The sequence below is a fragment of the Hoplias malabaricus genome, chromosome X2 (genome assembly GCF_029633855.1).
Source record: "Hoplias malabaricus isolate fHopMal1 chromosome X2, fHopMal1.hap1, whole genome shotgun sequence".
In the NCBI taxonomy this organism is placed as follows: Eukaryota; Metazoa; Chordata; class Actinopteri; order Characiformes; family Erythrinidae; genus Hoplias; species Hoplias malabaricus.
Genome location: NC_089819.1, coordinates 31,166,358 through 31,181,882, shown reverse-complemented (window position 1 = coordinate 31,181,882; position 15,525 = coordinate 31,166,358). Strand labels below are relative to the sequence as shown.

The following is a 15,525-nucleotide window of genomic DNA, read 5'->3' as shown; positions in this document are numbered from 1 at the left end:
CAGTTGGATTCCCCTTGTCCGCAGCAGTTCTAATTCGGCTGTTGGGTGCCGGTCGAGAGAACCGCCTCGGAGCTGCCGCCCCCCGAGGCGAGACTCACACCCGATAGATCCATGAGGCCTCGGCTCGTCGCACCCGGCTCCAGTCACACCGCTCCAGTCCCCCCAAGCCCCAATTCAATAGTCTTCCCCCCACGTCCGAACAGGAGAACGGAAGGCCGAGCTCACGAGTGTGGCCGGCGATGGGCCACGGAGCCCGGCCGGCTTCGGGAAGGAAGGGCCGAAGATGAAACGTGGCGGAGGTTCGTCCCCGAAGGCTCCGGGCCCTCAGCCTATGCTTCAGCTAAAGGGCCCGACCGAGCCCAGCCATTAGAGCCAATCCTTATCCCGAAGTTACGGATCTGTTTTGCCGACTTCCCTTACCTACATTGTTCCAACACGCCAGAGGCTGTTCACCTCGGAGACCTGATGCGGATATTGGTACATTGGTACGGCCTGGGGGGAAATTCACTATATCTCCCCCGGATTTTCAAGGGCCGATGGGGAACGTCCTGGCTGCCTCACAGATGCATGTGGCGCCTTTCAGAGTGTTGAGCCCCTTTCTCGGGACAATCCCATTCCAGGGCCCTCCAGCTCTTTAGCAAGGAGAGAGAATCCTCCCCGGGGTTCCCACTGATGTCTCCGGGTTCGTTTGCGTTACCGCCATGAGAGTGCCTCTTGGCACTCAATCTCCCCGCTCCCAGGTCCGCGGATATTGGCCCGATCCCCTTTCGGCCAGCGAGAGGCAGACGAGACCATCTTTCCAAACGGCGTTCGCCTATCCCTTAGGACCGACTAACCCACGGCCAAGCGCTGTCGGCGTGGAACCCTTCTCCACTTCGGCCTTCAAAGATTCCATCTGAATATTTGCTACTACCACCAAGATCTGCACCCGCGGCGGCTCGACCAAGGCTCATGCCAGAGGCTTCAGCGCCACCACGGCGGCCCTCCTACTCGTCGCGGCGTATGGTCCGTGTTTCAAATTGAGGATTGTGACACCTGCGATGGCGGGTATGGGCCCGACGCTCCAGTGCCATCCATTTTCAGGGCCAGTTGATTCGGCAGGTGAGTTGTTACACACTCCTTAGCGGATTCCGACTTCCATGGCCACCGCCCCGCTGTCTATATCAACCGACACCTTTCCTGGGGTCTGATGAGCGTCGCGTCGGGCGCTTTAACCCGCGCGTTCGGTTCATCCCGCAGCACCAGTTCTGCTTACCAAAAGTGTCCCACTTGGCACCATCATTCGATGCCCGGCTCCGAGCCTGCGAGCCGGGCCTCTTACCCATTTAAAGTTTGAGAGTAGTACGAGGACGTTTCGGCCCCGCAGCCTATAATCATTGCTTTACCGGATAAAACTGAGTTTGGTGCCAGCTATCCTGAGGGAAACTTTGGAGGGAACCAGCTACTAGATGGTTTGTTTAGTCTTTTGCCCCTATACTCAGGTCAGACGACTGAATTGAACGTCAGGACGGCTACGGGCCTCCACGCAGGGTTTCCCCTGGCTTTGCCCTGCCCAGGCATAGATCACCATCTTTCAGGTACCACCGTGTATGCTCTTGCTCCACTCTCCACTCAGTGGAGAGCAGGCCGGTGGTGCGCTGTCAACCCACCATGGACGGGGTGTCTTAGATCTCGCCGTAGTGGGCCTAGCCCGGGGCTGAGGACAGCCCAACCGGCCCGATCGACCGAACGATCCCGAAGGAGGGGAGAACGCGGAAAGGACATTGCTCCGCGGCCCCGGCGTTATCGGCGAAGTCGGAGCAAGGGGCTGTAGCGGAACGCCTGTGTCCGGGGCCGTGTGGGCCCCATCTCCGGATGCACCTACCTTCACCCTCGGGCCCTTCCAAGCCTAGCCGGAGCTGGTCGCGACTCACCACCACGCGGGGAAAATGCACCTGATGGGTCGAGCCTTCATACGCCCGAGAGGCCCGAATTCGGGAGGCGAAGCTCAGGGCCGAGCAGGGAGTGGGATCGCCCCCTCTCTCGCCCGGATGAACTCGCCTCCAAGTCACGGAACCACACGAGCGCAGGCCGTCCGCCCTGCTGAATCCCCCGGGGCGGTCTTCTCGGTCCCCCGACCGTTTACCTCTCAACGGTTTCACGCTCTCTTGAACTCTCTCTTCAAAGTACTGTTTTTAACTTTCCCTCATGGTACTTTGTTCGCTATCGGTCTCGTGCCGGTATTTAGCCTTAGATGGAGTTTACAACCCACTTTGAGCGGCATTCACAAGCAACCCGACTCCGGGAAGCCCGATCTACCCGGCGGGATGCGGGACGATACCGGGCCTTCACCATCTATGGAAGACACGTGCTTGCAAAACTTGGTCCCACGTCCGCACCGAGACTAAACAGACTTCCGTACGCTACATTTCCCGGTCCACCCCGGTCAGGGGAAAGAGGGATTCGGCGCTCGGCTCTTCCCTCTTCGCTCGCCGCTACTAAGGGAATCCTTGTTAGTTTCTTTTCCTCTGCTTACTGATATGCGGGTTGTCTTGTCTGATCAGAGGTCGCACTACGAGGCTGTTTTGCGGGGCGCGGGGCGCAAACCCCCTGGCCGCTCACCGTATTATGGTGCCCACCCTCCGACGGCGGGAAGCCCAGCGGGGAGAGACGATGACGGATGGGACCCGGACCTAATGGCTCTCCCTACGTCCGGAGCTCTCGCCACACGGTGGTTTAAGAACCGAGTCTGCGTTTAGGAAGACGAAGGGCCGTCCGAGATGGAGGCCCTGCGAACTTCCAGCCGCGGTCTGGGAAGACCGATCGATGGGTAAAGCGACCCTCAGACAGGCGTGGCCGCGGGATGGACCCCCGCAGCCGCAATGTGCGTTCGAAATATCGATGATCTGTGTTCCGCATTTCACATTATTTAACGCAGTTTACCGCGTTCTTCATCGATGCACGAGCCAAGTGATCCACCGCTAAGAGTTGTATCATTTTGCCCGCCCTTACGGACGGGACTTTGGGGTTGCCTTTTGAACAACAGAATTTAATGGTTTAGGTTAGGTTCACGTCCCTTGGATGAGATGGAAGGGATTCATGAACAAATGGAATTTTATGGTCGGGTGACCCTGGGCTGGGGGTCATTAAACCCGGCTTGGCATCCAGATGGATCGCCTCGGTGGTGCCCAACCTTCCCTTTACATGTTAGGAGACCAAGACACCCGGGGGTGTAGATGGCTAGCGTGCGCTCTTAACCTCGCTGTTTCCAGCGAGGCCCGCTGGTTCGCTTCCAAGTCCCCAGCAAGGGGGAAATCTGAAAGATCCCACTAAGACCGGCGTTGCGCCGGTCCACGCCTCGGGGGGTTTCTCTGGGCCCCGTCAACTCGCGCACGGCCATCAGGGTAAGTTTGACTTAGCTTGTGTAGTGTATGTTGGTCATACACCGTGAAATATAAATATATTTCTATATTTATATTTATAGTTTTTTATTTGTTTTATAGCCTTGACCTTATTCAAACTCCTCCAATCTCTGATATTTGACTTAATGAAATTAATTAAGATTTATAATTGGCTTAAGCAATTAAAACATTAATAATTAGTTTGAGAATGAATAATAATCATGCTAAATGAGTATGTCAGGATTTTCAGGAAAATAATAAACAAATTGCAAACACTGTGATTTCAAATAATGAGAGTTTTATTAATAAAGAGAAGTATTTAATTAACATAGCACAACCTTGTAATCTCACGGTGTCCGGCAGGGGGAACTGATTCGAGCTTAAAGGTGAGCTAGGCGCTTCTGACTTGTGGCTAAAGTTACTAGCTAAGGTTTAATTAATACAAAATTTATCAAGAACTTAATTCGGTTTTCAGCTCTGGAAATGCATAAGTTTAGCTTACTTTTTCGTCGATTTTCACCACTCGTTTGGATGCAGAGGCTCTTTGAAGTCCTGGGAGTGGAGGCGTCTCACTTAGTCTCGCGGTTCTTACCGCAGAAGCATCCAGGCTGAGTTAGCGTGGAGGTCTTTCTTCGTTGATTGAGTTGTCTCGGGCGTACCCGGAGTGTGATGACGCAGGCGGCAGGATCCTCTCTTCGGCCTTCGGTCCGGAGTGGGAGAGTCCAAAATATGGACGTCTTAGACGAAAGGTTTGCTGGTTGCTGCAGTTCCAGAACTGAAAATCGCTTCAATAAACTTATTTATTCTGAGACTTTTTGGTATCTCGGCAGTGTTTCCTTACCCTGGCCACGAATAAGTTCACCTGCTTCGATCAGTCGTGAGATTAAACTTAGATTGGGTTATAAGACATAAACATGATTAAAAGAAAAGAAGATATTCAAATTACTCGACGTATTAGTAAAACTTCATACTCTTAGCTAATTTCGAGACGTCTCTCGTAAGCTTTCAATGAAGTCTCTGAGGTTTTCCTTTGTTTCGTTGTCGGCGTGGAGAAGAAGTCGTTTTCTGGACCATGCATAGGTGACAGGCTGAACTGGCCATAGGGGTTGAGACGACAGTTCTCTAAGAGTGTTATCTATGGGGGTTAGGTCAATGACTTGGGTTCCCTCATATTCTAGGCGAGTTAGTGTTTTAGTATCTAGCTCGATGGTGTGTTTGGAGAAGAACTCTGAGATTTCTATGTCGCTCTCATATTGGTCAGGGTTTAGGTGATACAGGGCCAGGTCTCCTACATGTAAGATTGCGTTTACGGGGACGTCTACCCAGAAGGTTTGGCTAGGAAGGAGTACCCTTTCTGAGGTGTCATGTTGATCATAGGTTAGTAGGGCCTCTCTAAAGGGGGTGTTAACCAACCAACGATTTCCAACAATTTCAGCTTGAGTACTGGTTACCAAACGTCGGGGCGTGACGACTACCGGGCATTGAGTATTACTCATCATAGGCTTAAGGCCACAGATCCCATTTGCGCTGTCACGAATGAAAGGTTTGCTAGGGCACAAGTAGTGAATGTCTTTAGTGAGTGTGCACATAAGCAAATTGGGTACCAGATATAGGTCAGGGTTATCGTCTTGGTATGCTACAAGAGATGTTGTTTTCACACGAACGTAGGCAGAATCTTGCCAGAAGCCAACGTTGACAACATCTTTCAAACGGTATATGTTTTCAGGCGCCATTATGGGAAGGTTAATAATGAATGCTAATTCTCGGTCTTGAGGATTAACATAAATTGGGATGGCGCTACCTAAGGTATAGGCTAGGTGGGCCTGGAGGTCAGTAACTACTTCTCGAGTTGCTGTGGATAAAATCTCCTGTACTAAGGATAGAGGCACCAGGTAGGGAGGAATTCTCCTCATGGCTAGGCTATCTACAGAGGAGCTGATTTCTTGTAGCATATCAGACAATAACATATTCACAAGCTGGATGTGGGCAAGGTCAAGTTGTACTACTGAAAGCATGGAGTTAACCGTCTGGAGCGTTTTGTTCAAGGCGACACTGTGAGCGTTGAGCACTACGACGGTGCCACGTAGGGTTTACCCAATGGTTTGCAGGTGCTGCTGCTGTTTGTCTAATTGGGTTTTAATGTTCGGAATTTCAGCTTGTAATTCCCCTACTTGACGTTTGACAGTGGCTACATTGACGGCATTGACGGCGGACGTTCCGAGACTCAGTAGTGATCCCACAGTTGCAGCTGCCATTAGCAATCCGCCTATGAAGCGTTTAGGTCGTTTATTAAAACCATTTAGTTCTGATCGCGTTACGGTAAACTTTTGTAGCTGGCGGAGCATGTGAGTTACGTCTGCTTCAGCATGGCTGATAGCTTCCTCAGTCCATCTAACTCCATTCCGGCCAGTCTGCAGAGTGGTTATCGGTAGGTTTTTGCTACACGCTTCGGCGGGATTCAACCATACAAATACTCTCTGGGTATGGAGGCGGCAATTAGTGATTAGCAGTCCCGGCTGGTCTTTCAGTATTATTCCTGAGTCAGGACCTGGTTCGATCACTTCAGGGAGCACGGCGGTTCCTAGGGAGCACGGCGGTTCCTAGGGAGCCGACGATCAGGAGAATGAGCAGCGGGGCCATCCTACCGGAAGAGATGCTCATGGTTAGATTTAGGGTATTTACGGCGAGTCGTTTAGACAAATTAAATAAAAAAAAATTCTATTTTTGATACCCCCCTTTTGATAAAAGTTTCCTAGGGTAAACAATCTATAATAATTGACGATGAGGGACTAGGGTCTTGCACCCTGAGTGTCCTCAGTCTGGTTAGAAGCTCGTTGCCTGCTAAAGAGCGAGAGAAAAAGAGAAAAGGGATAGGAGAACTAAGGTGTGAGTAGAAGGTTATAGTTGTTTGTTAACTAACACCCTTCCTGCCTTTGGTTCTGTCGTTTATGATCTAACACAAGCATTAGTATCCCCTACAAGTCCCATGGGGGTTGTGTGTGGTCGGATTTGGTTGCGGTGGACCCATTTGAGTTCAGTACTGCCCCGAGCTTTGTTCATTTTGATCCTGTAAACAACGGGGGACAGTTTGTCTGTGATCTTATAGGGACCGGACCATCGGGGTAGGAATTTGCGGGCCCCCTGTTTTTCGCGACCTTCCAACAGGTTGGACAAAGATGTAGTACCATACCTTGTCCCCTATTTGGAGTTCGTCGTGGGATGCTTTGTGATCATAGTACGCTTTGCGACCTTCTGCACTTCTTTCCAGTTTCTGCTGGGCAAAGGCGAAAGTAGCTTTGAGGTGTTTCTGCAGGTCCTCCATATACTGATGAGTGGTGTAGGCTACGGCTATGCTAGCTTCACCTGGCTGATATAACAGATGTAGAGGCAGAGTCATTTGTCTCCCTGTCATCAACCCAAAGGGTGAGACCCCGACCGCGTCGTGTGGGGTCGCCCGTATGGCCATCAGTACGAGGGGGAGTTTGACATTCCAGTCTCGTTGGTTTGCTGCTACATACTTTTTCAGTATGCTAACAACAGTTCGGTTGGCTCGCTCTACCTGACCTGAGCTTTGAGGATGGTAGCTAATGTGAAGGCTGGCTTTTACTCCTAAGAGTTGCCAGAGCTGCTGCATGACCTCAGCTGTGAAATGTGTCCCTCTGTCAGAGTCGACACGGCTGGGTAGGCCAAACCGTGAGAAGACATGGTTCATCAGTAAGTATGCAGTGGTTAGCGCTGTGTCATTCGGTGCGGGGAGGCATTCTACCCATTTAGTGAATGCACACGTGACTGTGAGGAAGTACTTGTTACCTCTTACTGTTCGAGTGAGTGGTCCAACCCAGTCTATCTGAAGGTTTGACCAAGGGAAGGATAATCCCTTCTTTTGCAAGGGGGCTCTATGAAGAGGATTCGAGGGTTGAAATTGGCAGCATACCAGACAGCCTTTAATGTAATCAGCCACATCTTTTACCATGTGGGGCCAATATGCCACCTGCCTGAGCACATGGTGTGTTGCTTTGACCCCTTTGTGTCCCGCAGATGGGGAGTCATGGGCGTGCATCAGCATCACCCCCCTGTGGCACTGAGGAACCACGAACGTAGGTGAAGTGTGCGAGTCAGTGGCATGAACTAGCAAGCCTTTGACGACTTGGAGGGACGCTTTGGCGCCGTATAGGTCTTTAAGGCCTGGTATGGTGTCAAGATCCTGTGCTGCGATTGGATTAGTAGATGGGTCAGAGACATGGCTAAGCATTTTAGAAATTGATGGGTCTCGAGCTTGGAGAGCAACTAAGTCGGCGTCCAAAAAAGCAGGGTTAATAGAGACAATGGTAGTTTTGGCATTGTCAGGCGACGCCTTTGTTACAGTTCGAGACCGTGTGACAGCTAGGACTTCGATGTCGGGTGGGTTTGGAAAAAGGGAGGGATCGAATGTCCACGATGTGCCTTCGCGGGCCCCTTGTTTGGCTAAGCTATCTGCTTGATCATTGAATTCTTTGTCATTTCCCAGGACTCGGGAGTGACCCTTCACTTTCTTCCAATAGATCTGCAGGTCATGTGTGTCTGCCAAGTGTTCGCATGCCGCGAAAAGCTCTTTGTGTTTAACTGGCTTTTTGTTTGACGTGGTGTAGTTGTTGGTTTTCCACAGTCTCAAGTGGCATGTGAAACTTAGGCGCGCGTAGTTGGAGTCTGTGCAGATCACCAACGTTTTTACGCTTTTCTGGACTGCAGACTGGATTGTGATGAGAATTCCTGCTATTTCAGCATATTGGGAGGACTGAGCACCCAATTTGAAACTTAGGGGTTCGTGAGGCCATCCGTTTATTCCGATAATACCCACCCCTGCCATCAGGGTGTGTTCTCGGCGGAACGAACAACCATCTACATACGCAGTGACAAGGTCTTTGCATGTGTTAGGATCGAAATAGTGGTGGTTAGCCACGGTGGGTACGAGGGTTTCTGGAGATTGTGGCACTTGGGAAGGAATGTTTCCTTCGCATCGCCTGCAGGAAACAAGGCCTGTGCCTAGGGGGCTCTTGTAGTTTTGCGCGTAACGTACTTCTAAGTCAAAGCTTTGGAGAGCCATTAGCCAGGATGCTACTCGAGCGTTAGTTACTACACCCTCTCGAATTCGTTGGCTGTTTAGGAAAGTGACTGGTTGATGATGAGTTTCAACAATCACCTTCTGACCACCTAGGTAGTTGGAGAAATGTTTGACTGCCCACACTGTTGCTAGTAGTGCTTTTTCGCAGTCACTGTATTTGTTTTCGGCAGCCAGCATAGTTTTACTAGCATAGGCTATGACACGTTTGTCTCTGTCGTGTAATTGATACAGACCGGAGCTGAGACAGTGGTTCGAGAACCCTACTTCTAGGTAGAATTCTTTGCTACTGTCAGGATAGGCAAGGCATGGAGCCGTGCACAGTTTCGATTTTAGTGCCTGCATGGCGTGTTCCTGGGCTTCGCCCCAGATGAACGAAGTGTCCTTTTTCAGGAGGTCATAAAGTGGGCGAGCTAGGTCCGCATAGTTCTCTATGAATTGTCGTGAGTAGTTGCATACTCCTAAGAAACTGTGGAGTTCCTTAAGATTGGTGGGTGCTGCGAGGTTTGTTACCCCTTGCACTCGACTCACTTGTGGTTCAACACCATCAGTGCTTACGAGCAGACCGACGTAATTCACTTTTGTTCTGCACCACTGACATTTGGAGAGTGATATTTTCGCACCTGCTGTTGTAAGCTGGTCAAGAACATGATCAATCTCGTCGATGTGTGCCTGTAGGGAGTGGTTACGCATGAGTATGTCGTCCACATATATGAGGGTGCCTCGCTCGCGGGCATCAGGGCATGCTTTGTTTAAGAAAATATTAAACTCCGCGGGTGAGTTGGCATATCCAAAAGGGCACCGAGTGAATGTGTACTGTCGGTTTGCGAAAGTGAAAGCGAGCTTGTGTTGGTCTTCTGCTTGCACCGGGATGGTCCATAAGCCAGAGGCTACATCGATGGTGGAAAAGTATTTAGCGTTTTGGACCGAGGGAAGTTCTTGCTCCAATTGTGTCATCGGCCATCGAGACAAGGGAACCTGTTGATTTAGTTTCCGATAGTCGATGGTTAAGCGCCATTTACCATTTGGTTTTATGACGGGCCATAATGGTGCCGAATACGTGCTGTTACAGGGTCGAATTATGCCCTTTTCCAGCAAGTCATCAATGATTTCTTGTACCGGTTCATAGAATGCCAACGGAATTTTGTATTGGCGGACAAACGTGGGTGGTGCTCCTGGACGAGTGGGAATGCGTACTGAATGAATGTCAGTGAGACCACAGTCCGTTGAATCTTTGGAAAAAGATTTTTGATATTTAAGGAGCAGTTCACAGAGTTTCTCACGTTCTTCTTTGCTTTGGAGGGCGTCTGCCTCCTTTAGGACTTGTTCGACTTGGATACGAAATTCGGAGTCAGATAGTTCTTTCGAAGTACGTGGATTTGAAGTGTTTTCTCCTGCTTCGGGAAGAGATGGTTCCCGGGAGGATTCCGGGGATGAATCTATGGAAAGAACCGTGATCGTCATTTGATTGTCGTCAGCGAGATCTATCCTGCAAATGGCGTCGTTGCTCATGTCCAGAGCTGAGAAGAGAGCAACAGCTCGTGTCGGATGAGTGTAGAACACCTTTGATTCTGCATGATCAAGAAGCAGGGATTCAGGCATTGGTCCTATGATCGGAATTCGCAACTCGAAGTCATGGAATTTCGTACTGACTAACCAACCCAGAGGGGATGAGTGAGGGATCGTTAAGGGTTGAGTGGTTTCGTTCCGTACGAATAGATAGGTGGATCTTGCTCGTGTCTCCACCAAAGGTGTGGCTTCGAGGGTGAGGCCGAGTTCGAAGAACTGATGTGATGGTTGGAAAAGTGCATGCACATGGCTTAAGTGTTGGCCAGGTCACATGACTAAGCGGATGGGTACATTTGCGGTGTTTGCAGGTACCTGTGAACCTTGATTAGTGACCTGACATACCTCGGGAATAGTTTGTCCTGAGCCTAGGTTGCTGAGATCAGAGGACCAGGTTTCCGTTGAAACATCAGTCAAAGACCACAGTACACTATTGAGAGTGTCTACGTGGACGTCGAGGCGCACCAAGAAGTCACTTCCAATGTAAGCGTCGTGCGGCAAGTTAGGGACAACCAAGAAATAATGGGTGATTACCCTTTTGTTCCACTGGACGGTTAAAGCGCAAATTCCATCAATGGGTGACATTGCTTTTGATGTCAGGTTAAGAGGAAAGCAACAAGGACTGCTCACCAAAGAAATATTTGGTTGAGTGAGGCACAGAGTGTTAAAGAGGGTTTGGCTTATGGCGGACTGGTCGGTCCATAGAGCCAGAACTGCATTGTCTACATGATAGTCCTGCATTGTGAGACCATTCACGATGGGAAGGCCTGGAGCGTCTGTTGTAGACGGCTGTGTGAAAGTGCATAGGAATGTGTTCCGTTGTTCTAACATGGCACTAGGGGGCCAGGGAGAGACTGCTGTCTCCGGCGTGGCTGCCATGGGCTCAGTTTCCTCTTCCTCAAAGTGAGGGATCTGACTTGGTGGATCTCCTATTGATTCAGGCCGGATTTCGAGACGGCAACACTGAGCTTCCCGGTGGTGTGGGGTGCAGATGGGTAAAGGCTCACGCACTTGTGCCCAGATCTTTGACCTTTTGAAGTCAATCAGTGGTTCGAAGCGATTAAGGAGATCTTTGCCGATAAGGAAGGGAATTGTTTCGAGAGGAGACACATGGACTGGATGCACTAAGGTCATTGGTCCAATGGCTAAGTGTATTAGTGCCATAGATTGGATAGTGAGGCCTGCATGTGAATACGGCTGAATTTTAAGAGAACAGTTTTGGAGCTGTATCTCGCGATTTTCATGCCGCGCAATGGCTCGAACCTGGTGGAACAAGGCGGAAGACATGAGCGTGACATCTGATGCAGTGTCCAACAGGGCCTCATGTACTAGCCTTCTCTCCACAATGGTGGACAAGTAGAATTTGCGTGCAACCCCTTTCTCTGTTAGGTGTCCCATGAATTGTCGGACGGGTGTGTCGCCTTCAATGACTGAGGGGTCATTTGGCGTTAAACCTTCTTTACCGTCTAACTGAACAACCAAAACAGCACTGGAGGGTGGTTGTGAGTCACCCCCCTGTATCATTGGGTCTTCAGTGTTTGTTTGGGTCACGAGGAGATTGCACGGTGCGCTAGAAGACGGAGCTTCGCTTGTCACTTCTCCTACATAACTCTCTAACATTTCTGGAGTGTTAGAGGATGGCTTTGGGTTAGACCGCACAGAGGTGATAGAAAGAACGTCAGGTTTTTTCTTTTTCTCTTTACAGATCATTGCAAGCATTTGGCGGATATCCTCTAATTCCTTAGAGGTGAATTCCTTGCCTTTAAGCTTGTCTTTAGAGTGATTCTCTTTATTTTGATACCAGTATTTCTCTTTCTTTTCTCTATAGGAATCAGAAAGCTGGTTCGGAGCTGTTCGCTCATATCCCTTATGGGGATGTGATGGTTTTCCACGGCCCGCACCGCGGTTTTCTACAGGGTAATAGTCACGACCATACCCAGCCCTGTCCCGAGGGTTCCAGAAATCTTTGTCGTGATTTCTGTCTGGCCTGCGAGGAGGGTAGCGCTTGTATTGGTGTGAGCGCGGATGAGGTTTCGGGCCCTCACTAGTCCATGGAGTGGAGGAAGGATCCAGGGCGGATCTTTGTGGATCGGCCTGGGTGGCACCTTCTAACTCTAAATGTGGGGAGTTGGAGTCGACATTGAAGACTTGGGGTGTTTCGGACCGCCTGTTGGGAATTTGTTGGGATTTTAGGAAACCTCTGAGTGCTAAATCGCGCAGCTGTCTGCTAGACAGGGTGCGAGGGCAAGCTGAGACTCCCAACTGATGACTGGTGTGGGGATGGAGGTTTTGGATAAATAGTGATTTGAAATTTAACTCTTCCTCCATTCCGGAGTCATTTCTAGGTCCGAAGTACGCCTGTCTGAGTCGGTTATAATATTGCTGAGGGGATTCCTGGCGTTGCTGTTTTATGTTCAAAGCAGCGGCCAGTCCGGTCTGTGACAGGTGATTGGAGAATTCTTCCTCCAATGCTTGGCACAGCACATCATATCGCGCTTTTACATAGTCTGGCTGACGTTCAATGAAGTTGCTGACGTCTCGGTTGGAGGTTAGTTTAATCACATATAGTCTGTCATCTATGGTGATCCCGGGGAACCTTTGGAGGTAAAAGTCAATATTTTTAGGTAGGAAAAGATATCATTAGAACCGTCAGGTTTGGGATCAAAGCGGGTTATATTATGCGCGATTTTATCTAGGTCCTTATATGAGGGACCTTGAGAGGGTAAAGGTTGAGGGGACCAGACACTGGGTTGCAGTGCTCTGGGTCTAGCAGGGCGGTGTAAAGGACGGCTGACAGGAGACACAGGGGAAGGTGAAATACCCGTTGATACCAGAGGAGGTGCTGCAGCAGCTCTAAAGGTTATGGTCCCTGAGTCTGGTTCCTGATCCTCACTATCTTCCTGCTGGTCTTGTCTTTCTGTAGCGGCACTAGGTGGCACATCAGGTGTGACCTGGGGCAGTGTGTTCCCTTCAGCTATTTCACTTTGAAGTTGACTTAACTCTGCCTCTACCTTTGCCTGCTGTCGCTGTGATACCTCGAGCTCACGTTCGCTGGCTCTGAGCTGTACTAAAGCGAGGATGGCTATTTGACCTAATGCCTCCGTTAGGGACTTGCCCTTGGCCATGTGGGTTAAGTGGTTCTCTACCCACTTAGCCACCATGTGGTCACGGCCGACCAGGGAGGTCTTCTGCACAGTCTCTGCGAATCCAGGCATCACATCACTGGTGATGCTGGTCAGAACAGAGAATGCTTCATCCCACAAACCTTCTACATATACTTCCGAGGGAAAGGTTCCTTCTGCCATGTTAGCTGTGTTTTAACTGCGAGGTGTAACTTACTTCTATTTAGTTAGGATTAATTCCGTTAATCCCTTTTCTAACTAAATCTGAACTAAATTCACCTGTACCGAGTGCTCTAAGAGTAACTGCTAGTATGTATGGTGTTAGAGTTCACTTGTGAATCTCTAAGGGAAGTCTGTTAGTAGGAGAGGGTGGAGTGAAAGTTGCTATGCGCAAGTGAATACAAGAAGAGAGGAAAAAAAATTTTCAAAAAAATTATTTCAATAATTAAATTATTAAAAATTTTGAATTAAAGAATTGTCGAAGAATTTGGATTAAAGAATTTAAAATTAAGTAAGATCTATTACTATATATACTTTCCAATTAAGGAATTATGAAAGTAAAAGAATTTTCTGAATTAAAGAATTATTAAGAACAGCAAGATTAAAAGACTCTCTCTTTTAACTGCGTTTGTGATCTGGTATCGCGTTAGAGTGTCAATCTCTAATTACTGCACACTGTCTGCTGTAGTTGTATCAACTTATTATGCTTCCAAGCCTTTACTTGTAATTATTCAGATGTGCAGAGTTTAGAGACAGCCACTATAGCTGTGATACCAGGTCTTATCAGTGTGAACTGGTCGACAATTTCAATTGCGATAGCAAGTTTTCTCCACCAGAGGGTACTGAAGGTAAGTCTGAATGGCAACAGCGAGCTTCAGTATTTAAGTTGAACTTAAATTGTAATACCAGACTAGGACACCAGAGGGCGACAAGCAAGTTACAATGCAATAGCAGCAATGGACAACAGTCAGCGCTGGTGGGAATCCCAATAGACACGGTACGAGCAGACAATATAACACAAATGGGAATTTCCACTGTAGCGGGAAGTTTCAACACTAGAGGGTGTTATCAAGTTAAAATCTAAAATGGGATAAAGATTTTAAACGCTCAGATACTCTATCAAAAATAAAAATTTAAATTTAAAAGGGGAACAGAGATTTTACACTAAGGTATTTTAAAATAATTTCATCTGTAATGACAACTTTTAAACACCAGAGGGCTGCTAAACACTTATGTTGTCTCGGCGGACAACCTCCCAACCACTAGAGGGTGTACGGGAATCAAACGTCAAGGGTAGCACCGCTTGACCACAAGGAGGAGCACGGGAGGACACGCTTCAATGGACGCTAGTTATGAAGTATTTTTCCCTGCAATTACGCACTTATACCACAAGAGGGAATTTGTCTTCCTCTGTTTTGGGGGCGTTTTGAATTTCCCTCCTTAGTTTCAGCTACGCCCCTTCAAAGGGGTTTGTTCCTTTTCTGAATACGAGTTCAGTCTAACAGGAACAGCTGACAAGAGCAGACCGCTCTTCACACAAGCCGTATTTCCGGCTGTTTATTAACCTCCCAATCGCCTAGCCCGCGATCTCGTTATTAACGCTGGTAGCGACCCAGTTTAAAACGAACGGGGGTATTCGGTTCGGTGGTCTCTCGCCGGGATTCGCGGCTAAGGGGTCGAACCGAAGGCAAAGTCTTAAAAGCGGAGTTTCGCGCAATTTAGACGTGCCCAGGCCTCAATTTAATGCATGCAAAATGGCACAGAGCCGCGCTCTTTCAAAAACAACCAAGCTTATTTTTCTCAACCGGTATATACCACAGAACAGTTTTTCAGCAGTAACAAACACAACACGAAATTACCCACATCAAGCTTTGAATCTCAATCGTTATTCAGCAACACAAACAGCGGAAAGTATTTCATAAACCCAAGCTGAGATTGTTTCAGTGTTTTTACAGTTTGTTCATTAAAAGCCTTTTTCCTGGCCCCACGTTGGGCGCCAAAAAAAATATATATTATATGTAGTGTATGTTGGTCATACACCGTGAAATATAAATATATTTCTATATTTATATTTATAGTTTTTTATTTGTTTTATAGCCTTGACCTTATTCAAACTCCTCCAATCTCTGATATTTGACTTAATGAAATTAATTAAGATTTATAATTGGCTTAAGCTATTAAAACATTAATAATTAGTTTGAGAATGAATAATAATCATGCTAAATGAGTACGTCAGCATTTTCAGGAAAATAATAAACAAATTGCAAACACTGTGATTTCAAATAATGAGAGTTTTATTAATAAAGAGAAGTATTTAATTAACATAGCACAACCTTGTAATCTCACGGTGTCCGGCAGG

General features: G+C 48.4%; 1 non-coding gene and 1 pseudogene across 1 annotated transcript; both read right to left on the bottom strand.

Annotated features, from left to right (window-relative positions):
* The window catches only part of LOC136677575 (28S ribosomal RNA), a 5,471-nt pseudogene extending 2,922 nt beyond the window's left edge, over positions 1-2,549 (bottom strand).
* Positions 2,550-2,815: 266 nt separating this feature from the next.
* Positions 2,816-2,969, bottom strand: LOC136677563 (5.8S ribosomal RNA). Its single transcript, XR_010796369.1, has one exon. It is a non-coding gene; the product is annotated as a 5.8S ribosomal RNA (ribosomal RNA).
* Between the last annotated feature and the right edge of the window lie 12,556 nt (positions 2,970-15,525).